We start from the raw sequence: 24829 nt of genomic DNA on the forward strand, positions 1-24829 counted from the left end.
TTTCAAAGGAAGCAGCTCCTCTCCCTCCCTCCCTGCCGGCCAGGGAGGAGGGAGGCTCCAACTGTGTTGCTTGGCTGCGTTGCTCACCCAATAAGGAGTCTAAGAACGACAGGGGGGGGGGTGGAGCTTGCATGCCTTGTGCCGATCAAATTGGCCGCGTTGCCTGGGGACTCGCCTTTGCTCAGCGCTTCCCAGCAGAGTGGTGACGGTGGTTTTCCTTGCTGCATCCCCTTTGCCGGGTTGCTGCGCTGTGGGAACCACCGCTTGAGGCTCCGTTTGGCTGCTGGCTGGGCTTTCTGCCTTTGGCTCGGAGGGGCTCAGAAGTTGAACCTACCTGTGCTTGGAAAATCCCTTATTTTGGCTGCTGATCCCTTATTTTCGAGGCTGCTGGTCCCTTATTTTCAAATCTGTAAGTTGACAGCTATGGAGAAGGCTATTGGGCCGGATCCGGCCCCCGGGCCTTAGCTTGCCTACCCATGATCTAGATCCTGCTCCCCATTTCTACTCTAGCCCCACATTCATCTCTCTTCCTGCCTCCCTCCCTCATTCCTTCCCCTTGTAACTGAAAACTCAAGCTCTTGTCAGATGCTGGTTTGGAAAAGGATCTCAGAATGACACGTTTCCACTCCTATATTATCATCATATTTCACGCCCAACTCTTTCGAGGCTTCTCAGTTACGCACCGCATAAGCCGGATGAAATGTTATTCCTGCCACTAATGAGGTTGTGGTTTTGTGTTTGTGAAGCTGAAAAATTGTTTGGTCCAATGACTCTGTCTGGGACAGACGTGATCTCTTTATTTTCAATGGAATCAGTCGATAGGTACCTCAGAACCTAGGAAAGTAATGGCTAAACCCCTAACCTGGAGACCATATGCAAGTTTTAGTCAGTCTACAGGGACACCCAGCAATTCTGTGCCTTTAAAAAAAAAAGATTTGTGCATGTGTGCGAGTTCCATTTCCCAACCAAAAAAACGCTTTTCTCTACCTTTCCAGATTAAATTACCAGGGGTTGCTATATTTCAAACAGTGAAAATCCAGACAGAAAAGTTGTTGAGATTTTTTTGGGCAAAGTTCTTGAGCTTCTTGGGCAAAATCACTAAAAATGCCATTTTTAAGCTATTTTTAGGGGGAAACGGCAAAAAAGGCACAACCGACATGGGCTGCCATACATCCAGACATTTTCCCCATTTCCGCACGAACGCTGTTGCCGACTGTTTATGTCCAGGAAAATCTGAACGTATGGCAACCCTAAATTACCTTCATTCAGCTTCGCTGAGTTCCCCTGGGCAATTCACCACCTTGTCTAAGAAAGGTTCCCCAACTTCTAATTGGTTATTTCCTACTACTGCTTCTTGGAGTGCTGTTAATCACCCTACTCATTAGCAGCCCATTTACTTCATTTCTGTTCCCTACATTATAATGTCTTCAAATCCACAGAAACAAGGCTGCCAGCTTCAGCAAAGTGAATTTAATAATAATAAAAAAACACTTTAGAAGCAATGAACTCAGCATCACCTGTTTATTGCATTTATTTATGCAAATTACATGTATCTGGGGGGATCTGTTCACCTCTACATAGGTAAAGGTAAAGGGACCCCTGACCATTAGGTCCAGTCGTGGCCAACTCTGGGGTTACGGCGCTCATCTCGCTTTATTGGCTGAGGGAGCCAATTTGCTTTTCAACATTTACATGCAGCCGCTGGGAGAGATCATCAGGAGGTTTGGGCTGGGTGTTCATCAGTATGCGGATGATACCCAGCTCTACCTCTCTTTTAAATCAGAACCAGTGAAGGCGGTGAAGGTCCTGTGAGAGTGTCTGGAGGCGGTTGGGGGATGGATGGCGGCTAACAGATTGAGGTTGAATCCTGACAAGACAGAAGTACTGTTTTGGGGGGACAGGAGGAGGGCAGGTGTGGAGGATTCCCTGGTCCTGAATGGGGTAACTGTGCCCCTGAAGGACCAGGTGCGCAGCCTGGGAGTCATTTTGGACTCACAGCTGTCCATGGAGGCACAGGTCAAATCTGTGTCCACGGCAGCTGTTTACCAGCTCCATCTGGTACGTAGGCTGAGACCCTATCTGCCTGCGGACTGTCTCGCCAGAGTGGTGCATGCTCTAGTTATCTCCCGCTTGGACTACTGCAATGCACTCTACGTGGGGCTACCTTTGAAGGTGACTTGGAAACTACAACTAATCCAGAATGCGGCAGCTAGACTGGTGACTGGGGGCGGCCGCCGAGACCACATAACACCGGTCTTGAAAAACCTACATTGGCTCCCAGTACGTTTCCGAGCACAATTCAAAGTGTTGGTGCTGACCTTTAAAGCCCTAAATGGCCTCGGCCCAGTATACCTGAAGGAGCGTCTCCACCCCTATCATTCTGCTGAGGTCCAGCGCCGAGGGCCTTCTGGCGGTTCCCTCATTGCGAGAAGCAAAGCTACAGGGAACCAGGCAGAGGGCCTTCTCGGTAGTGGCGCCCGCCCTGTGGAACGCCCTTCCAGCAGATGTCAAAGCGATAAACAACTACCTGACATTCAGAAGACATCTTAAGGCAGCCCTGTTTCGGGAAGTTTTTAACGTGTGATATTTTACTGTATTTTTGGTTTTTATGGAAGCCGTCCAGAGCGGCTGGGGAGGCCCAGCCAGATGGGCGGGGTATAAATAATATATTATTATTATTATTATTATTATTATTATTATTATTATTATTATTACAGCTTCTGGGTCATGTGGCTAGCATGACCAAGCCGCTTCTGGCGAACCAGAGCAGCGCAGGGAAACACCGTTTACCTTCCCACCAGAGTGGTACCTATTTATCTACTTGCACTTTTGACGTGCTTTCGAACTGCTAGGTTGGCAGGAGCAGGGACTGAGCAACGGGAGCTCACCCCGTCGTGGGGATTCGAACCGCCAACCTTCTGATCAGCAAGTCCTAGGTTCTGTGGTTTAACCCACAGCACCACCCATAGCTCCACCCTTATTTCAGACAAAGTGATATATCGATGTATCGCAATGTTTAGCTAGTGATATACTGTGATGTCGAAAACCAGGTTCCACCCAGCCCTAATCTATGAGGGAGGACACACTTTGAGGAGAAAACAATCAAGCTGAAATTAAATAAAAGGGGGTGGAAGAAATACAAATAGAATGAGGGTGTTTTTGCAGAGTAGGGTAGGACAGCTAGCCAGCCGACCTTGCTGAACAATTGGGCACTTAAAATCTAGTTCATTTAAATAACAGACCATAATCTGCTTTACGGCCATTTAACTTTTGCACATTCAGCTTGGCGCACGTGGCAAAATAAAAAATAAAAAATTGAAATGTGGCAGAAAGGGGCTGGAGTTCTGAGAAAAATTACTTTGCCAACCCCACCGGCCATGATATTACCCAAGGTGTTTTGACTAGATGTGATTTTGGCTTTAGGTGCTATTTCTGGAAGGAAACGCCTGCATAAGTTGTGGGCTTACTGTATGTAAAAGGTAAAGGTAAAGGACCTCTGGACAGTTAAGTCCATTCAAAGGCGATGATGAGGTTGCGGTGCTCATCTCACTTTCAGGCCGAAGGAGCTAGAATTGTCCACAGACAGCTTTCCGGGTCATGTGGCCAGCATAACTAAACCGCTTCTGGTGCAACAGAACACCGTGACGGAAACAAGAGCGCACAGAAAGGCCTTTACCTTCCCGCTGGAGCGGTACCTATTTATCTACTTGCACTGGCATGCTTTCGAACTGCTAGGTTGGCAGGAGCTGGGACAGAGCAACAGGGACTCACCCCATCACAGGGATTCAAACTGCCGACCTTCTGATTGGCAAGTCCTAGAGGCTCAGGGGTTTAGACCACAGTGCCACCCATTCCCTCTTTACTGTATGTATTTTCCATTGACTTAGGATGCCCTTCCCAGTACTGTTCAGCTCCCATGTCTTAAAAAGTTGGGCTACAGAGAGGAGGCAAGTGAAAAGATGGCTTGATTGTATGAAGAACCTTCCACAGGCATAGAAGCTGCTGCTCCAGGCTTTTGGAAAAGGAAGCAGAGGCACAGATGCAAGCCCGACAGGGAAGGGAGCGAAGGTATGAAAAAACTGAAGGAAAGTTATATAACAAGGTGGGGGAACAGTATATTGCACTCATGTCATTGAAATCCAGAGTTATCTGATCTGGAATACAAATTTGCCTGGCTCTGAACACTTGCATGAATTATGAATAGAACATTATTTGATTGCACAGCATTTTCTTATCCTTAAGCATGGAATTTAGCTTTCCTCAGGACAGAAGTTGAATCTTTAATGTATTTGCCTGAAAAGCCCCGGATAGGAGGGCTTGCAAGAACCAAAGCAGGTCCCTGGGGATAGCTTAGTTGGTAGAGCATGAGACTTTTAACGTTGGGGTTGTGCGTTCAAGCCCCACTTTGGCCAAAAGATGCCTACATTGCAAGGGTTGAACTGGACGGCCCTCATGGTCCCTTCCACCTCTACAATTACAGTGGTACCTCAGGTTACATATGCTTCAGGTTACATACGCTTCAGGTTACAGACTCTGCTAACCTAGAAATAGTGCTTCAGGTTAAGAACTTTGCTTCAGGATGAGAACAGAAATTGTGCTCCGGTGGTGCGGCGGCAGCAGGAGGCCCCATTAGCTAAAGTGGTGCTTCAGGTTAAGAACAGTTTCAGGTTAAGGACGGACCTCCGGAACGAACTTAATCTGAGGTACCACTGTATTTGATTCTGTGGTTGCCAACAAGCATCCACGACTGAACAAAGAAGCTGCTCAGACTGGCCCCCGTGGCTGAACATGAAATGAAGTCACAGCTTCATGAGGAACTTCGAATTAAAATAGCACTGGGAGACTAAGCCCCTACATGGAATGAAATACCTTTTGCAGCAGCCCCAAGCCAAGTTCTGTTGTGCAATGATATTTGAAGCAATATAAACAATTCGGAGAAAAACACAGAACAGAACAGGCAAGATTGTATACAGTCGGTGCGGCAGAAGTGAGCTTTGTTCCACGCCAAAGCTCGGCTCTTTTATGCTAAAGGCACGGCTCATTGAACCTGACGATTCTAATAGATTTATCTGTCATGGACCAAAACAAAGCACATTTCTGTCCTTTCTGGCACTATCAGATGCAGTAAAAAAACCTGAGGCGTTCCATTACTTTATCCACAATTAAGGCACCTAGGCAGGGTGTGGTCCTGGCTATATAAACGTAATACAGTGGTGCCTCGCAAGACGAAAAGAATCCGTTCCGCGATTCTCTTCGTCTAGCGGTTTTTTTGTCTTGCGAAGCAAGCCCATTGACGGCTTAGCGAATTAGCGCTATTAGCGGTTTAGCGGCTTTTAGCGGCTTATCAGCTTAGCGGATAAGCTGATAAGCGGCTTAGCGGCTTAGAAAAAGGGGGGAGAACGGGGGAAAAACCCGCAGGAACTCGCAAGACATTTTCATCTTGCGAAGCAAGCCCATAGGAAATTCGTTTTGCGAAGCACCTCCAAAACGGAAAACCCTTTTGTCTAGCGGGTTTTTCGTATTGTGAGGCATTCGTCTTGCGGGGCACCACTGTACAAGAAAAAAAAGACTGTGAGGCATGTGAGCTGTTGGTATCTTCATTTTAACCATCCTTTCGTGAGCAGACACAAGAAAGGCCATTGCTAATCTACGGTAATTTTCAACATAATAATAGTAAACAAAACTGGCCTTGCACAAAACCAGGCCACTCTGTACTGTCTTGCCTCTGACTAGCTGTGGTTCAAGGTTACGAATGCAGGCATTGCCCAATCCTGCAATTAAGAGCTCCAAATGCACCTGTTCCAGCACTGAACTATGGAACTTCCTCGCTTACAAAGACTGTCATTTGTCAATGATAAATTATACTTCAGTAAAACAACTACCCAGTCAAGATTAAATCCAAGCCCCGGAACCAACCAAAAGGGGAATACAGTGGTACCTCAGGTTAAAAACTTAATTCGTTCTGGGGGTCCATTCTTAACCTGAAACTGTTCTAAACCTGAAGCACCACTTTAGCTAATGGGGCCTCCTGCTGCCGCCGCGCTGCCAGAGCACAATTTCTGTTCTCATCCTGAAGCAAAGTTCTTAACCCGAGGTACTATTTCTGGACAGATCGTGAAGCTGAGGCTCCAATACTTTGGCCACCTCATGAGAAGAGAAGACTCCCTGGAAAAGACCCTGATGTTGGGAAAGATGGAGGGCACAAGGAGAAGGGGACGACAGAGGACGAGATGGTTGGACAGTGTTCTCGAAGCCACCAGCATGAGTTTGACCAAACTGCGGGAGGCAGTGGAAGACAGGAGTGCCAGGCGTGCTCTGGTCCATGGGGTCATGAAGAGTCGGACATGACTAAACGACTAAACAACAACAACAACAACAACAACTATTTCTGGGTTAGTGGAGTCTGTAATCTGAAGCGTATGTAACCTGAAGCGTATGTAACCTGAGGTACCACTGTACAGAAGTCTCGAGGATTTTGCAATTGTGAAGCTTCTGGCTCTCTGCAGCTTAGAACATCATGGGACATGGATAAATAAATATCCCAAGTGTATGTTTGATTATTTTTGTTAAATTCATATGCCGCCCATCATCTGAGGAACCCAGGGCAATTTACAGTATAAAAACACAAACACCCATAACATAGCAGCAAACAAATCCCCACTCACAAAGTTAGAAAGGCCACAGATTGCTTAATTAGGCAAAGGACTGGGAGAAGAGGAATGTTTTGGGTCCAATGCCTAAAGATATGCAACAAAGGCTCCCTGGGGAGAGTATGCCACAAACTGGGAGCTACCACAGAAAAGGCCCTGTTCTCAGGTTGCCGCCTTCTGGACCTCTCATGGAGGAGGCACACAAAGAAGGGCCTCAGGTGATGATCACAAGGTCTGGGTCAGGTGGGGAAAGGCGGTCGGTCCTTGAGGTGTTGTGCTCCTAAGCCATATATAGCATAAACCATTTTGTGTAGACGAACATGCATGTGTACCTAAGTGTTTTAAGAAAAATCTTTTACATTCTGCGCACTCTCTGCACAACCTTTATGCCTAGTGAAGAAAGCGCTGGAGAGGAAGATATGTGGTGGAAAGGGGAAAGTTCATCTACTCTCTTTCCCTTACTAAAAGACTCAAGGCGCTTCTGAATTTCTGACGGGGAATCCATCTCCCAAACAATGGAGTGTTTCCCCCCCAAAAGAAGCTTAAACCAAGAAGTTGTGGTTGGCACTGCATAGCAACCCCACAAAACCGATCCTGGTGACCTCCACTCCAAATCCCACAGCCTGGTCATGTGTTGGCAGGCTGGTTAATGAAAAGCAAATGAGCTGGTTAACCAGTCGTGCAATGTTAAACTGACCCTAGGTTTTCTCCCAGCGCAGAGGTGGAATGTATCGCTATCATTTTGCCAGCTCCTCAATAACTACTTGAGTAGAGGAGTGGGGAGAAAGAAAATGCGAATAGAAAACGCTTCAGCTCTTTAGCTTTATGTGCTTCTTTGTTTCCTTGCTGAAAATAGAATTACTGACATGTTCCCAAAAAAGCATGTTTTATTTGGGCACAGATAAGCAATCTATGAGCGACACACAGATATAAAATTTATTCTGCTGGTAAAGAGCAGAGAGGTTTGCCAACCAACTCAGACAGATGAGAGTCTCCGGTGGTTTTTGCTCCCTGACCACAGGGCCTGTCCAATATATTTTGGCACCTGAGGCGAAACACAAAATGGCAGCCCTCTCCTGGCTAGAGGAGGAATGCGTGAAGATCTGTATCAGAAACAAATATGGAATAAAAACCTATACTGGGGTCTGCTGCCCCTGTGGATCCACAGTTGCCTTGCCTTCCCTCATGGGTGGGCTGGCACTGTGTGGCCATTTTGAGCTATGTTTTTCCTACCCTTGAGGTATGTTTTTCCTACAACAGGGTTGTCTGAGTTAGAATTCTTTAAGCTTGGGCCCTCAGCTTTGATTATGTGCCCGAGAGGTGTGCCAGAGAGGCAGGAACTTAAAGCTTGTTTTCTTTCTGGACTTGAAGCAGAGGGAGTGATTAAACGAGGAAAAACAAGTCTGATCTGTAATGTCAAACAGCAGCCTCTACCACTCCTTCTTCCCATTCCAGCTCAACCTTGTGATCCACACAATGCCGCTATCTATCAGTGTGGTAAAGCAATTACCCAGCTGAGAAAGAAAACAGAACCACTCCCTTAAGCATATTTTTGCGTACTTTCAAAAAACACACAAACTCCTAAACTAATCTGCTGGTAGCTTCAAGAACATTGTCCAACCATCTCGTCCTCTGTCATCCCCTTCTCCTTGTGCTCTCCATCTTTCCCAACATCAGGGTCTTTTCCAGGGAGTCTTCTCATGAGGTGGCCAAAGTATTGGAGCCTCAGCTTCAGGATCTGTCCTTCCAGTGAGCACTCAGGGCTGATTTCCTTCAGAATGGAGAGGTTTGTTCTTCTTGCAGTCCATGGGACTCTCAAGAGTCTCCTCCAGCACCATAATTCAAACCCTTGCACTACAGAGTATTTTTCATGCACAGAAGAGCATTCAGTCATGTTAGCCCCACCTGCAGGCTGAAGTGGCAACGGATTGACCACTTCAGTAAAATGAGGGTCCCTGAATACCCATGGTTTAAGTGTTAAGAATCTGCAGCTGTTTAAAAGGAGTTCAGGTGTGCTCTCCATTCCAGCCAGAATACAGGTGCAAACTTGATGAGTCTTTCGTTTTTCATTCATTCTGCTCTAACCCAGAGGCTCAGGCTCAAAGGACCGAAACTAGGTTTAGGGGACCTGAAAACAAATCAAACTCTGTTCCAAATTAAACCTTGCACATGCAGTCTTGTTTAAAATGGAAGCATATTCAAGTAGCACCTTACCCGCAATTTCACGCAGGTGTTTAATTAAAACAAGGACTTGTCATTTTTAAAAAGCTCTCTGTGGATTTCAATGCATATCCCACTTTCCATCTTTAAATTTCACATGCGCGGTGTACTCTAGAATATGAGGGGGGTGGGGAATTAATGTTACAGATTTCAGGCAGGTGCTGCTGAAAAACCACTTACCGTATTTTTTGCTCTATAAGACTCACTTTTTCCCTCCTAAAAAGTAAGGGGAAATGTGTGTGCGTCTTATGGAGCGAATGCAGGCTGCGCAGCTATCCCAGAAGCCAGAACAGCAAGAGGGATTGCTGCTTTCACTGCGCAGCGATCCCTCTTGCTGTTCCGGCTTCTGAGATTCAGAATTTTTTTTTTCTTGTTTTCCTCCTCCAAAAACTAGGTGCGTCTTGTGGTCTGGTGCGTCTTATAGAGCGAAAAATATGGGTACTTGTGCTACTGATCTAGATGGTGGCCACAAACATTTATAAATGTGACAGCTCATTTAAACAATGCAATTTCTCACAGGGGGTTCTGGAAAGCACTTTCTATATTAACACAGTGTTTCTTAAGGCTCCTATCCCATAGGACCAGCCTATCTGAGTGCAAAATCTATACATCATAGTTCTGTGTTGCTGGAAGTGGTTGTTACCAGGGGAAGGGGGCGTGGCTAATGACTGATTAGCCAGGCCTCTTCCCAGGCAACATCCACTTCCAGGAACATCTACTATCCCACTGGTTGTCAACCAAGGTGCCATGGTACCCCGGGGTGACTTGAGGTGTGTTCAGGGGAGCCCTGGGGGGCTGTGCTTTCATCAACTTGAAGCCCATATCTTCCTGCATCCTGGTGTAGTGGTTAAGAGCGGTTGACTCATAATCTGGTGAACCAGGTTCGATTCCCCGCTCCTCCACATGCAGCTGCTGGGTGACCTTGGGCCAGTCACACTTCTCTGAAGTCTCTCAGCCTCACTCGCCTCACAGTGTTTGTTGTGGGGGAGGAAGGGAAAGGAGATTGTTAGCCGCTTTGAGACTCCTTCGGGTAGTGATAAAGCGGGATATTAAATCCAAACTCTTCTCTTTTTCTTCTCTTTCTCTCAAAAGAACATTCAGGGGAGTCGGCAACTTTAACTTGCAGCCCTCTATCTTCCGGCATCTCTCCCTCTCTCCCTGGTGGCAATCCTTCTTTAAGTCCTCCTCCTCCTCCTCCTCTCACTGCCTCCGAGATGTGGGATGTAACATCACTGAAGCAGTCAAATACAACATTTCCTGTTTGCCCAGAGTGGACACACAGGGGAATGTTGCTCCAGCCAGAAGGACTTCCTGTCACACCTGGTCTGGAGCATCCTCCTCCTTCATGTGATCAGGTAGATGGGCGTGAGCCTGGCAGACCCTACAAAAGGGCTGATCATGCAGCCATCTTTGCTTTTTATTGCCTTAGTTCATGTGGCCAGCATGACTAAGCCGCTTCTGGCGAACCAGAGCAGCGCACGGAAACGCCGTTTACCTTCCCACCAGAGTGGTACCTATTTATCTACTTGCACTTTGACGTGCTTTCGAACTGCTAGGTGTTCAGACGTTGTGACATATTGGTTTATCACAATATTTAGCTTGATGATATACCGCAATGTTGAAAAACCAGACCTCGCCCAACCCTAACAGCACAGACATTTATCTGCCACTGTTTAAAACAAAATCTGCTCAGAGGGCCAGCTACAAGAGGGGGTGTCCTCCTTCATATCTTGCTGCACAAGAATCATGACCATCCTTAGTCAAGAACAGAGTAGGCCACTGTGACTCATCGCATAAGCACCTAGGATTATAATGTACAGCACAAAAGTGATTCATATGGAACAGGCAGCCAGAATGTAGATTGGACAACCTCTTATTGAAAACAAGACTCTTAGCTGTTTGGCCACTCTAAAAATGTTTCCCTTAATATTTTAAGAAGAGGAGCTGAAAGAGAGCCTTTGAGTATTAAAGAACGGCACATTAAGCTTCTGCAACCAATCAATTCCTTGAAGTATCTGCCAAAAAATTGTCTATTCACAGCCAACACAATTGCTGTGTTTCCAAACATCTGAGTTTATGTTCCTGGTGCTCTTTTGAGACAAAGTGTTACAGGCAAGGCTGAATCCATTACTGAGCACCCAACTTGGAGGTTTGCCACCAGCCCCTAGTGGCCCACCAAAAAACAAACCCTTTTTACACTTTTTAATCCTGTGCTACTCAACTTCATCTTAAAATGACACAATGAAAGAACGGTAAGTACAAGCGGGGAATTTGGATACAACCTCTCCCTTCCCACAGTTCTTTCTCAAGCAACGTAGAAATCAGCACAAAACTCATCTAGTTTCTAGAACTAGTCGTGTCTGGAGGATTTTCCGTGGGCAGAAGTTTGCCCATCCCTCAAAGAAATAAACTTCTCATGGGCATGCTGGTTGCCAAAGCCACTATAGCCATCTGCTATTTGCCAGTATCTAACACGATGACACATTTATGTTCTTCCCCCAAATCAGCTGTTCCTTCCTACGGTCCATAAATAAAGCACAAGAAAGCAACTATCCTGTTTAGCGATGCCCAACAGAATGCTAAACTTGCAGTGCAGTCAGTGCCGGATTTACGTATAAGCTAAACAAGCTACAGCTTAGGGCTCCACTCTCTTGGGTGCTCCCAAAAAATATACTACTTCTTAATTGTATTTCACTATTAATGTACTTCACTGTATTTCATTTCAACAATTCCTCCCAGCCACAGCCCTCGCCGGGATTCTCTTCCTCTTCCCCATTGTCCTGCCAGTTCTTGACAGGTATGCATGCGCATTTTGTTCTTACACACATTCGGTTCCCACAATCCTTCCATTCCAGAATCAACTGTAAAAAAAAAAGAGAAAAAGGTAAAGGTAAAGCACCCCTGGACGGTTAAGTTAAGGTTACCAGATTTTTTTAAATCCAGGGACACATTTCAACTTCAATGGATTTTGTATGGGGGTTGATTTGTAAATCCAGGGACTGTCCCTGGGAAACGGGGACATCTGGTAACCTTAGGTTAAGTCCAGTCAAAGGCGACTATGGGGTTGCGGCGCTCATCCCGCTTTCAGGCCAAGGGAGCCGGCGTTTGTCCAGAGACAGCTTTCTGGGTCATGTGGCCAGCATGACTAAACCACTTCTGGTGCAAGGGGACACTGTAACGGAAACCAGAGCACATGGAAATGCCATTTACCTTCCCACTGCAGTGGTACCTATTTATCTACTCGCATTGGCGTGCTTTCGAACTGCTAGGTTGGCAGGAGCTGGGACAGAGCAACGGGAGCTCACTCCGTCGCGGTGATTCGAACCGCTTACCTTCTGATCGGCAAGCCCAAGAGGCTCAGTGGTTTAGACCACAGCGCCACCCGTGTCCCTAGAAGCAACTGTAGCAGCATACTACAGGCATAGCTACATACTGCATACAATCCGCACCTGACATCACACACTGGAACCACGGTGGGTGAAGAAATGGTTTAAAAATGCTCCTCTGCCTTGAAGTCTGAAAACTGATCAGGCACTCCTGCTATTAACAGTAAAGCAACACAATAATTCAGTAGCACATTCAGCATCGTATGTAGTCTGGCCATTATCCAAGTTCGCTTGGGTGCCTTCCAGGAGTGATGCAAGGCTTTGAAGATCTGTTGCCTCCCTAGCTGTCATATTGGATATTCTTCTACAAAAAGGAGGGCAGCCATATAAGTCTGGAGGGGAGAATCTTTCTCTACCAGAAGTTCCAGGGGCTACATTCAAACAGCGGGTGAGGCCAGTCAGCAGATCCCATGACGCGTCTCTTAACTTTGTAAGAGTCTACAGTCGCACACTGACCTCTTCATCCTTCATTCTGGGAAGCAAAGAGGGATTGTCAAAGACCAAGGACATATCTCTGCCAGGCCAAAAATGCTTGAGAAGGCTGAAGAAGTGCCAGCAGCGTTAGAAACTCAAGATATACAAGCTAGGAACTGAATGGATCCTTAAACAAAAGTTACAGTCAACAAAACAGAATGTCTAGTTGCCATTTTGGGGCAAGACAGCTCTAATGTCTTATTTTTCAAATAATGGACTGGTTGTGATTCTCAGTAAAACATCTGGCTTGTTCAGATGACAACTTTGAGAAATTTGAGAACTTAAAAGAGAAATCACTTTATCCAGGCACAGTCCTCATATATATTGACATATTCCTACCTCTTTTTCTTAATGGTGACACAGACCATTCATAGCGTAGAAATACTGTTGAAGTGTTGAAGCAATGATTCTTCAATATCAACTTCGTTGGACTGGTCATGTTGTGCGGATGCCTGATGATCGTCTTCCAAAGCAACTACTCTATTCTGAACTTATAAATGGAAAGCGTAATGCTGGTTGTCAACAAAAGAGGTTTAAAGACTGTCACAAGGCAAATCTTTAAAAAAGTATGAACACAGACAACTGGGAAACACTGGCCTGCGAGCGCTCCAGTTGGAGAACAGCCTTTACCAAAGGTGTCATGGGCTTTGAAGACACTCAAACTCAGGACGCAAGTGGGAAACATGCTAAGAGGAAGGCACGCTTGGCAAATCCAAACCATGATCAACTCCTGTCCGGAAATCAATGTCCCCACTGTGGAAGGACGTGTGGATCCAGAATTGGCCTCCACAATCACTTATGGACTCATTGTTAAAACTGTGTTTATGGAAGACAGTCTTACTCATAAAAGGCAAAGGTAAATGGATCCCTGATGGTTAGGTCCAGTCGCGGATGACTCTGGGGTTGTGGTGCTCGTCTTGCTTTACTGGCTGAGGGAGCCGGCATACAGCTTCCAGGTCATGTGACCAGCATAACTAAGCCGCTTCTGGCGAACCAGAGCAGTGCACGGAAACGCTGTGAGCAGTACCTATTTATCTACTTGCACTTTGAACTTTGCTTTTGAACTGCTAGGTTGGCAGGAGCAGGGACCAAGCAATGGGGGCTCACCCCGTCACAGGGATTCGAACTGCCGACCTTCCGATGGGCAAGCCCTAGGCTCTGTGGTTTAGAAGGGTGGTTTATGGAAGACAATCTTACTTGTAAAAGGTAAAAGGTAAAGGTACCCCTGCCCGTACGGGCCAGTCTTGACAGACTCTGGGGTTGTGCGCCCATCTCACTTAAGAGGCCAGGGGCCAGCGCTGTCCGGAGACACTTCCGGGTCACGTGGCCAGCGTGACATCGCTGCTCTGGCGAGCCAGAGCCGCACACGGAAACGCCGTTTACCTTCCCGCTGGTAAGCGGTCCCTATTTATCTACTTGCACCCGGAGGTGCTTTCGAACTGCTAGGTTGGCAGGCGCTGGGACCGAGCAGCGGGAGCGCGCCCCGCCGCAGGGATTCGAACCGCCGACCTTTCGATCGGCAAGTCCTAGGCGCTGAGGCTTTAACCCACAGCGCCACCTGCGTCCCTTGTAGTGATCACCAAAGAAGAGGAAGTGGTGTATGAATATTCTTCACAACTGTGAGCATGGCAGACGGGTGGGGTAAGTGAAGACAAGTGACAACTATTAGCCATAACATTGTTCACTGCTCCGGCAGCACAGAAAAAGCATTTTGGTTCCTGAAATTCATTCCAACTGTGCAGGTAATATATAATTGATAGAATTCTACAGGATGTGCTATTAGTGTGTGAAAACAGACCAGATCTAAGGATCTCTAGATGGTGGAGATGTCAGGCCCAGCCATCTTCACTTGGTCGCAATTGGCTGATAGTAAAGGTAAAGGGACCCCTGACCATTAGGTCCAGTCGTGGCCGACTCTGGGGTTGCAGCGCTCATCTCGCTTTATTGGCCGAGGGAGCTGGTGTACAGCTTCCGGGTCATGTGGCCAGCATGACTAAGCCGCTTCTGGCGAACGAGAGCAGCGCACAGAAACACCGTTTACCTTCCCACCGGACTGGTACCTACTTATCTACTTGCACTTTGATGTGCTTTCAAACTGCTAGGTTGGCAGGAGCAGGGACCGAGCAATGGGAGCTCACCCCATCGCGGGGATTCGAACCACCAACCTTCTGATCGGCAAGCCCTAGGCTCTGTGGTTTAACCCACAGTGCCACCCACACCTGGCTCCTGGCTAATTTCAAACACCAGGCACTGCCTCTTGGGGTTCCACCACCCGAGGTAGCAGCTCCAACCCTCCTGGCTTCATCATAGGAGAGTTGCTCCAACCCTCAATCATTTGGCTTGCCCTTTTCTGAAACTTCTCCTGCTCTGTGGTATCCTTTATTTAAAGCAACCGGAACTGCCCATAGTGTTCCAAGTGTGATCGCCCCATAGATTTGCATAAAAGCATTATGATAATTGCCATGTTCTTTTCAACCCCTTTCCTAACAATCCCATTTCCACAGCTGCCATGCACACAGAGTCAACATTGTCGCCAAGCTATCCACTCTGATATAAAAGTCTCATTTCTGGTAAGTCAATGCCAGTTCACACCCCATGAGCCCATATGTGAAATTCGGGGGGGTTGGGGACGAATCGTGCATCGCTTTCAACTTGCTTATATTTAATTGCTTTGCCATTTTATTGCCTACTCACCCAGTTTGGAGAGAATTCATTTTAAAGCCGTATCAAAAAGCAACTGTAAAATATTAAACAGACCCTTTCAATAATTAATTTCCCCAGAGACCGTCTCCTTGTGGATCACACCGGGCAGATCTTAGAAGAAGCAAAATAAAACTTCCAAGTGGCAAAATATATCAGTGTGGCCATTCTAACATCCCCAAGATTTTGCGGTTTCATCAGGTTCAAAACTAGTCTTTTGGAGGTACCATTTTGGGGTGGAACCTACGGTCCTTTCGTTCATTTTATTTAAACTGTTTTATGCTAGAAAGCATCTTAAAAAGCGAATACATCACCTTGCCAACAAAGGTCTATATAGTTAAAGCTATGGTTTTCCCAGTAGTGATGTATGGAAGTGAGAGCTGGACCATAAAGAAGGCTGATCGCCGAAGAATTTAAAACAGTAGAATTTACATTTGAGTATTCATGCAGAAGAAGGTTGATCGCCAAACAATTGATGCTTTTGAATTATGGTGCTGGAGGAGACTCTTGAGAGTCCCATGGACTGCAAGAAGATCAAACCTCTCCATTCTTAAGGAAATCAGCCCTGAGTGCTCACTGGAAGGACAGAGCCTAAAGCTGAGGATCCAAGACTTTGGCCACCTCATGAGAAGAGAAGACTCCCTGGAAAAGACCCTGATGTTGGGAAAGATGGAGGGCACAAGGAGACAAAGGACGAGATGGTTGGACAGTGTTCTCGAAGCTACTAGCATGAGTCTGACCAAACTGCCTGGCGTGCTCTGGTCCAGGGGGTCACGAAGAGTCGGACACGACTAAATGACTAAAAAACATCAACAAAATGCTGGATTTTAAATTGTCGTCCCCTGCCTTGGGACCTGCTGGCAAGGGGAGGGGGTACAAAATGTGCTTCACAGTGTTTGAAATTAGCCCGGCGCCAGGCGCCTTTTGTGACTGGCGCAGGTCCAATTGTGACCACATGGAGAGCTCTGGATGACCAGTTTGCGACTGACATCTCCATCTGGCTGGCCCCTCCAGCTTTCTTAAGCAGGTCAGCAGAAGACCTTACTTACTGAAATTTATGCCCCACCATTTTCTCCACGGAGTGCATGGTACACCTCCCTCCTCAGTTCAGTGGTGTAGCGTGGGTTGTCAGCACCCGGGGCAAGGCAAGTAATTTGCCGTGGATTTGCGCCCCCTAACCCTAACCCCAGATGTTGCGCCCGGTGCGGCCGGCCCCCCTGCACCCCCCACGCTACGCCACTGCCTCAGTTAATCCCTCCAACAATCCTGTGAGGTAAGTTAAGAGGCTTTGACTGGCCCAAGGTCACCCAGTGAGCTTCAGCACACATGAATTCCCGCATTGCATGAACGACCCATTGAATGAGAGGACTCTTGGGTCCCTCTAGGATTATATGATTCGGTGAATTTTGCTACATCTGGGAAACAGGAACAAAGAACAGAGCAACGTCTTAAAGGACCTAGGAGACCCACGGCACGAATGATGCCCCCTGCTCTGCGACTTACGCCTTCCATTATTCTACACTGAACCAGCTGACTCCAGACAGGTGAGAGGAAGGCCAGCATCCTGCTCAGAGATGCTTTTTTCCAACTCATTAGCCACCATTATGCCTGGCACATCCTATGCCCAATTAAAAACGTCCTTGCTTCCTAGAAGCTGGCAGAGCTACCCAAGGCCATTTAGCTCTTTGCAGTCTTTTAGAGAGATTTTTGGCAACGTTCTAGAAACGCCGTGTTCCTAGAGGGGCAGCACCAGTTACAATGCGATTCATAATTACAAAATCGTATTTCTTTTATTACTGCTACTTTGCTTCCTGTTTATCTCAGCCGATAGCATCACTGAGAATGCGCTGCCACAGCAATGGAAATAAATCTCTGTTTGTACTCGGAATTGCCAGAAAGAAGAGGGGGGAAGCTGTGATCGTTCTCCTAATAATTAAAAATACCCCAGTGCCTTCCACTTGCAAGGCTGCAAGCTCTTGCAAAGAGGCATATGTACCAGAGTAAACCTTATATGGTAAGGAATGGACAGACCTTGTCTAGCTAACCGGCGCTCACTAAGGCCTTTCTCGTGTCCCGAGTGATATTATAAGTCTGTGGCCTGGAGGGAGTGTAGTTGACAGCAAGCACAGCCAGTCCATTCACTGGTCAGGTGAAGCATTTATCCCAGGTAGCAACCTTGAAGAGGGCTCCAGCAACCAGCCTCTTCTTTCTCCAACTTCCACTCTTTTCCGAGGCAGGCTGCCATTCAGAGCCCGTCCATATCTTTTGTGCGGTGCACAGGAGTTTCCTAAATCCAGGGGTGCTCAGTCTACAGGCCCTTGCCCGTAGTGCCAGTGTGGTGTACTAGCTAAGAGCGGTGGACTCATAATCTGGGGAACTGGGTTTGTGTCTCCGCTCCTCCACATGCAGCTGCTGGGTGACCTTGGGCCAGTCACACTTCTCTGAAGTCTCTCAGCCCCACTCACCTCACAGAGTGTTTGTTGTGGGGGAGGAAGGAAAGGAGAATGTTAGCCGCTTTGAGACTCCTTTGTTTAGTGATAAAGTGGGATATCAAATCCAAACTCTTCTTCTCTTCTTCTTCTTGCGGGTGGGGGGGGGGTTAACTGATGTCACAGTGAACCCCAGAGCCTCTGGAAATCCCTGCAGCCAGATCGGCGATTCTTTAGCTTCTCCACTTTTTGTTTTTAAATAATAATTTTTATTAAGTTTCTTTTCTCGTAACAAATAACCAACAACATTACTAAGCATACATTTTCCAATTTCCCCGCTCCCTGTTGACTTCCCTCAACTACCGTTTCTGGCTTGTTACATCCTATGATACATTCTGCTGTTTGTATACTGTAATATGTTGTCACACTGTTATACTTCTGGTTCTCAATAAATGAAGTTGCAAATGTTTATTTAAATCCAGCCAGCAAGAACATTTCTTCTTGTTGTTTCTGCAAATATATTGTACAGTGGATGCTCGGGTTGTGAACATGATCCATGCGAGATGCACGTTCGCAACCCGCAGCGGCACGTCTGTGCATGAGTGGGTTGCAATTCAGTGGCACGTCTGTGCATGCGCAAAGCACGATTTAGCGCTTCTAGGCATGTGCGACCCTCGGAACCCGGAAGTAACCCATTCCTGTACTTCCGGGTTTTGGCGAGTCTGTAACCCAAAAAAAACGCAACTTGAAGCGTCTGTAACCTGAGGTACGACTATAAAAGGTCCCCATTCTTTTTTTTTTCCAATTAATTTTTATTCATTTTCTATAATCAAACAACAACAAAAAAGAAAAATAAACATAAAAGATAACGCACACATACCATAAAAAAGACAAACATCACCCAAAGCAATACACCTACACCAACCAAAAAACAGACTTTAAATGACAACGGAAAATGATTGACTTCCCTCCATCTCGGTTTTGGGTTCTGTGAATATTAAGACCATTCTGCAGTTTTTAATTTTATAGCCTCCACACATCACAAGAGTTATACTAAGCCTACTGTGATTTTTATATTTCTACAGTTTGTTTCCATATATGTTATGAATTTAGACCAATCATCAATAAACTTTATGCCTTTTTTCTGTCTGATGTTCTGTGTCATTTTTGCCAAATCCATGAACTCAAACAATTTACTTTGCCAGTCTTTAACGGTTGGGATATTTGGGGTTTTCCAATTTTGTGCTAACAGAATCCTGGCAGCTACAATTGCATATTGAAACATTATGTGGTCCTCTTTCCTGAACTCCTCTCCAATCATTCCCAGAAGGAAGGCTTCGGGCTTTTTAACAAAGGTGTATTTAAGTATTTTCTTTAATTCATTGTAGATGGAATCCCAAAATTTTTTAACTTCTTCACACTTCCACCACAGGTCCCCATTCTTTTTCAAAGTCACTATTGCCCTTTTCACGCAATCTTCCCTCTCCACTTTCAAGCCCTAAATAGTTTGCCTGGTGATGCAACCAGAGGACCACCCTCCTCTGCCCTTCCTAACAGTTCTCAGCACAAAACAGTGCTTCTATTCAGAGCTGTGTGCGAGCGATTGTGACACCGATGGCGGCGCCTCTGGTGTTGAGCGCTTCATGGAAGTGTTGCAATGCCAGGCAGATGACTGCCCAGCTTTCTCCCAAGCTCCAAACTTGGGGGGGGGGAGAGGCAGGAACTGCTGCTTTCCCTTCTTTTCTGATCCACCCACCTCTGTAGCTAGCTGCCAACTCAGCGCTCCTTGCTTTCCCTTCCCACGCATCGGAAACAAGGGTCCTCCTCCCTTGCTTAGTGGCAAATCTCCGCTCCCAATCCATGCATTCAACATTGCCCCACACTGCCAGGCTGAAAGGGGGCACTGTGCCAAAACAGCAGAGCGCCTCAGCAGCCCAGTGTCAAAAATTGCAACCCTGGTGCACTTCTAGCTGCAAATTGCAAAGGAAGGAATCCCCCCTGAAGTTTCACTGGGCTTCTAAGGGTGCAGCAACTCCTTGCCTCCTCCAATCTGAAAAAGACAGCCTGTTTATTTACTCGTTTGCACCTCTCCACCAAGGAGCCCCTCCCCATGTTATGCACACATCAACCCTGTGAGGTAGGTTAGGCTGAGTCTGAGTGATGGGCGCAGAGTAATTTAGTGAGTTTCATGGTTGGGTGGGGATTTGAACCCTCCCAGGTCAAAGTCTGACCCTCTAACCTCTGTAACACACTGGGGACCAGAACTGTGGGCCCCCATATTTTATTTTTTTGAATAGCATGAATGTTTGTGCCGATTCCCTTTTCATACTCAGCCTGGAATATCTCTCTCTGTCAAGATAGATCAGATCCTGCATCTCCCATGAGCTCCAGCCAGCACAGCCATGGGTCAAGGACGATGGGAGATGTAGTCTACATGACCTGGTAGATTGCACCAGGCCATCTGACAAAGAAAACATTTTGGAGGATCTCAGCCAAGCAGAACTGAAAAAGACTATAACCCAAATTCTGCCCTTGACGTATGGCAATAATATGAAATGATCTAATGCTTTGCTTTCATTAACATTATCTGCAAAAAAAGGTAAAAAAAATGTAAATATGAAAATATCTGGCCTAATTTACTGGCTTTGCTTTCAACACAGGATTTTCAAATAGTTTCTGTACATGTGTCCCCACGACACAAAGGAAGGGGCTCACATTTTACAGAGCATATTCTGTATTCTGGTTGCTACTGCCTCGCTTTCGAAGAAACACCATTGGCCAAATTTCCATTCTCTTTACGGCTTGGCTTTGTAGTATGATGGGGTTCATTACAAAACAAACTACATCCCCAACATTAACTGCTAATTGTCAAGGGCCTGCTTTTCTAATAGGATGTTTTGGTTTAAGCATGTGAGCAATGTCAAACTTTCTAGTTACGTGTTAATAATCTGGAGGCAATTCATTTCCTTCTCATTTCTATTGTCCAATTGTCCATCTGTTCTGGGATATCTTATAGTACATATGTCTTTAATTTTGGGTTTCTAGGTAATGTGAAAGTGCTCTATGTTCAAATCCATGCTGGTTCATTATATCCAAGAATCTGTGTATTTCAGAGCTTGCTGAACGTAGGGACTCACCAGTAAAAATAAAGGTCAAGGGACCCCTGACCATCAGGTCCAGTCGTGACCAACTCTGGGGTTGCAGCACTCATCTCGCTTTATTGGCCGAGGGAGCCGGCATACAGCTTCTGGGTCATGTGGCCAGCATGACTAAGCCGCTTCTGTAATTCTTAATATTTTAGGAGGCTCAGCAAAATTTGCCTGCTCGTGGACTCTTTTTTTAAAGCATTTATAACTGTGGCATGTTATAAATGCCACAGAGCCTAGGGCTTGCCGATCAGAAGGACGGCGGTTCAAATCCCCGCAACGGAGTGAGGTCCTGTTGCTCAGTCCCTGCTCCTACCCACATAGCAGTTTGAAAGCACGCCAGTGCAAGTAGATAAATAGGTACTGCTCCGGCAGGAGGGCAAACGGCGTTTCCGTGTGCTGCTCTGGTTTTGCCAGAAGCGGCTTAGTTATGCTGGTCACATGACCCGGAAGCTGTACGCCGGCTCCCTCTGCCAGTAAAGAAAGATGAGCGCTGCAACCCCAGAGTCGTCCGCGACTGGACGTAATGGTCAGGGGTCCCTTTACCTTTTACGGAAAAGGAGGGTGAGATCTGGATGCTTTCTGAATGCATTTAATTGGATTTGATGCTTACCCGATGAAAAGACTTAGGCTACGTACACATTAGCAGCTTAAAGTTCAGCAAGGACATTTCCCCCTGCTGGGTTTCAAGATGCATTTGTACACAGTCAGAGGGGGGCTGGGATGTCTTTACACCACAGGTAGGCAATCAAGTCCATGGGTAGGGAAACTAAGGCCCGGGGGCTGGATCTGGCCCAATCGCCTTCTCAATCCGGCCCACAGATGGTCCAGGAATCAGCATGTTTTTACATGAGTAGAATGTGTCCTTTTATTTAAAATGCACCTCTGGGTTATTTGTGGGGCATAGGAATTTGTTCATTTCCCCCACCCCAAATATAGTCTGGCCCCTCACGATCTGATGGACGGTGGACCAGCCCACAGCTGAAAAAGTTTGCTGACCCCTGCTTTACACAATGCACATTACTGTTTGGTTTCCTGAGCCCTGCAAACCCTCATTTCCATTAAGATTGTCATCTGTGCACAAGCGCCGTCATCTGCTCATGTGCAGTGGGTGCCTCAAATGTACACACCTCAGCTTAAAAGTGAATTGAAACATGGCTCAAGTTTTCCTTTCAGACTGAAGCTGGTTTGAGGGAAAACACGTCAAACAGCTGTATCTCTTTTAAAAAAAACAAAGATACACCTACAAGACGGTGCTGCGTTGTGAATTATGTTACACGCAGGACGATTCAAAAGCCAGCAATGGGAGCACACTGGTAATGTGTACTCAGTCACAATATTTTCCTTTTGATCCAACTGAATAGCAACTAAACAGCAACATTCAACGAATTTATTACAGTTGCCACAGTAGATATATTATAAGCCCTTCAAAAATAAGTCCACAACTGCACAGGCCTGGGAGAAGGGAGTGATGAATATTTGATGAATTATTGTATTTTAATATTTTGCTGGAAGCCGCCCAGAGTGGCTGGGGAAACCCAGCCAGATGGGCGGGGTATAAATAATAAATTATTACCATTATTATTATAATTATCCACCTATTCCACAGAAGTTCTCAGTGCGGGTCACTTACAACCCAATCCTATACATGTCTACTCAAAAGGAAGTCCCTTTACATTAAACTGGGCTTACTCCCAGCTGTTTTATGTTTTAAAGCTGCAATCCTATACATAAAGTCTCTGTCACAGCATCCTGTGATGGGGAGAAAGGACAGGGGTTTCAAATTAAAGGCAAGGATCTCCCTTGAAAATCCAACTCGCCAGTTAACAGAAATGCAACTGTATAGCCCTGAGCGTACACACATTCCCCATGCCTGAAAATGCTTTGTTTGTATAATACATTTGTAGAAGCAAATGCCCTTTCTAAAACGAAGCAGGTTTGCCAATACAAGCGCACGCTCTTTGATGGAAACAGGATACCTACAACAGGCCTGAGGTGGCTTTTCTTCATTATACTAATAGCCTAATAAATAAGTAAGTGGGAGCTTTCGTGTTCAGAGCAGCAGGCTAGCAAGAAAACCCAACCCCAACCCCCCATCCTCAAGACTGGAAGGGCTGAAGGGCCTAACAGTAAATGTTTCTGGCAGGCCACAGATACAGGTTTCATTCTTTACTCAAATGTGAATTCACAAGCGTTCAGCTCTTTGTCTTGCTCTGCGGGGGAAATAAATCTCTAACATACGCTGCTTTTTTAAAAAAGAAGAACAAACACAAAACAGCCAAACAAACCCACAGAGGTATTTTACATTTCTGCATGTAAATCAGAAAAAACAGGCCACAGCAATTCCTGGTCAACACCCAGGAGAAGAGTGAGAAACACACAACCAGCTTTCTAAATGTATTATACTGACCCCTGGACTAGTCTATTCTCCAGAAATTTGGTCCAATTTTTTAAAAAAAATTAAAAATCCTCTGTTTGGCTCGCTCTGATTCCCCCAAAGCCCAGCATTTTCCTTGGTCCTCTGCAACCCTGCAACACCAATGCATCGCAGCTCCTGCGCAAGTGATCTTCCCCGTAGGATTTTGAGCGGCGGAGGAGAAAGGATGCCATTCCCTGCGGGCAAAACGGCGGTGAAGGAACCGCCACGCGCCACCAGCGGCCGCTTCCTGGGATCTCTCCCGGAGAAGATGCTACTTTCACCCGCTCCTAGCAACAGATACAGGAGGCGACAACCGCGTTGCTCTCTCTCTCTCTCTCTCTCTCCTCCCCGCCACCCCCCCCCCGCGAAACAATGCACGACGGTCTTTAACCTCCAGCACCGCCGGCATCCGAAAGTCAAGGTCGCGCGGTCTATATAAAAGGCAACCACCTTAAAGATGGACTCCCATCATCAGCCCAGTTCTTGGGGCGTTGGGGGGGGGGATCAAGAAAACCCGTTTGCCGTGGCGAAGATCAACCGGGTGGGGCTGCCATCCCACCCGAATCTCCGCGCTGGGCGAACGGGGAGGGGGGCAATTCGAATTGTTCTTTTGCATAAGGCACACATAGAGAGGGAACCAGCTTCTGCAACTCCCTAAAAGAGGTCCCTAAATCCGCGCGGGGGAGGCGTTCTAATCAAGGCGTTCCAAGCAACCTCCGCGTTCCAAGCAGCCGTCTCTAACAGCCCAAGAGCCGGGCCTTTAAAGCGCGCCCCCGCGTGCATGCGCGCCCCCGCAAAGCCTCTCTCGGGATAAGCCAGATTCCCTTCTGGAAGAGTCCGAGCCGGCGGCAGCAGCAGCAGCAGCAGCAGCAGCATCCCAGCCCCGTTCACACGTTCACGCAGACACGCAGGTCCGAAGTCTGCCCCTGACGCGCGTTCCTTCCCTTCGCCCTCTTACCTCGCTCCTTCCCCGCTGCCGCTTTCGCAGGAGAAGCTCGCTCAGCGCCGCGCGCCGCAGCAATCCGCGCCGCTTCGCCTCGGCCGGCGAGAAAAAGCCCTGACTTCACCGCCAGACGCGCGGCGGGCGGCCAATGGGAGACGGCTCCGCCCACCTCATTAGCATGCCCCGCGGGGGCCGCGTCCGCACGCGCAGCGCGGCCCGAGCTCGCCTCGCCTTTCCCCGCTTCCCGCGCTCGGCAAAGAGCGCGCGCTCCCCCGCAATTAGAGGAGGCCTGCGGGCAGCCCGGCGCCTCCCCCGCCGACACGTGTCTGCTGCGTGGGGATGGAGTAGCAGGAGAGGATATATTAATGGCAATTTATCCCTCCGGGAGCCCACGCGTGGGGGTGGAACACAGTTCTGAACTCCTACCCTTGGCAGCAAAGCAATGGCAAACCTAGACAGCAT

At 47.2% G+C, this 24829-nt stretch overlaps 1 protein-coding gene across 2 annotated transcripts in view; it reads right to left on the reverse strand.

Annotated features, from left to right (window-relative positions):
- SORBS1 (sorbin and SH3 domain containing 1) overlaps positions 1–24490 on the reverse strand; it is a 200782-nt gene extending 176292 nt beyond the window's left edge. The window contains exon 1 of one of the 2 annotated variants that reach the window (XM_079975045.1): positions 24383–24490. The gene's annotated coding sequence lies outside the window, so the exon portion shown is untranslated. The remainder of the gene's footprint in view (positions 1–24382) is intronic. The other variant, XM_079975021.1, reaches the window with a different exon arrangement.
- Between the last annotated feature and the right edge of the window lie 339 nt (positions 24491–24829).

The sequence above is a fragment of the Podarcis cretensis genome, assembly GCF_951804945.1.
Source record: "Podarcis cretensis genome assembly, chromosome: 5".
NCBI classification, from domain to species: domain Eukaryota; kingdom Metazoa; phylum Chordata; class Lepidosauria; order Squamata; family Lacertidae; genus Podarcis; species Podarcis cretensis.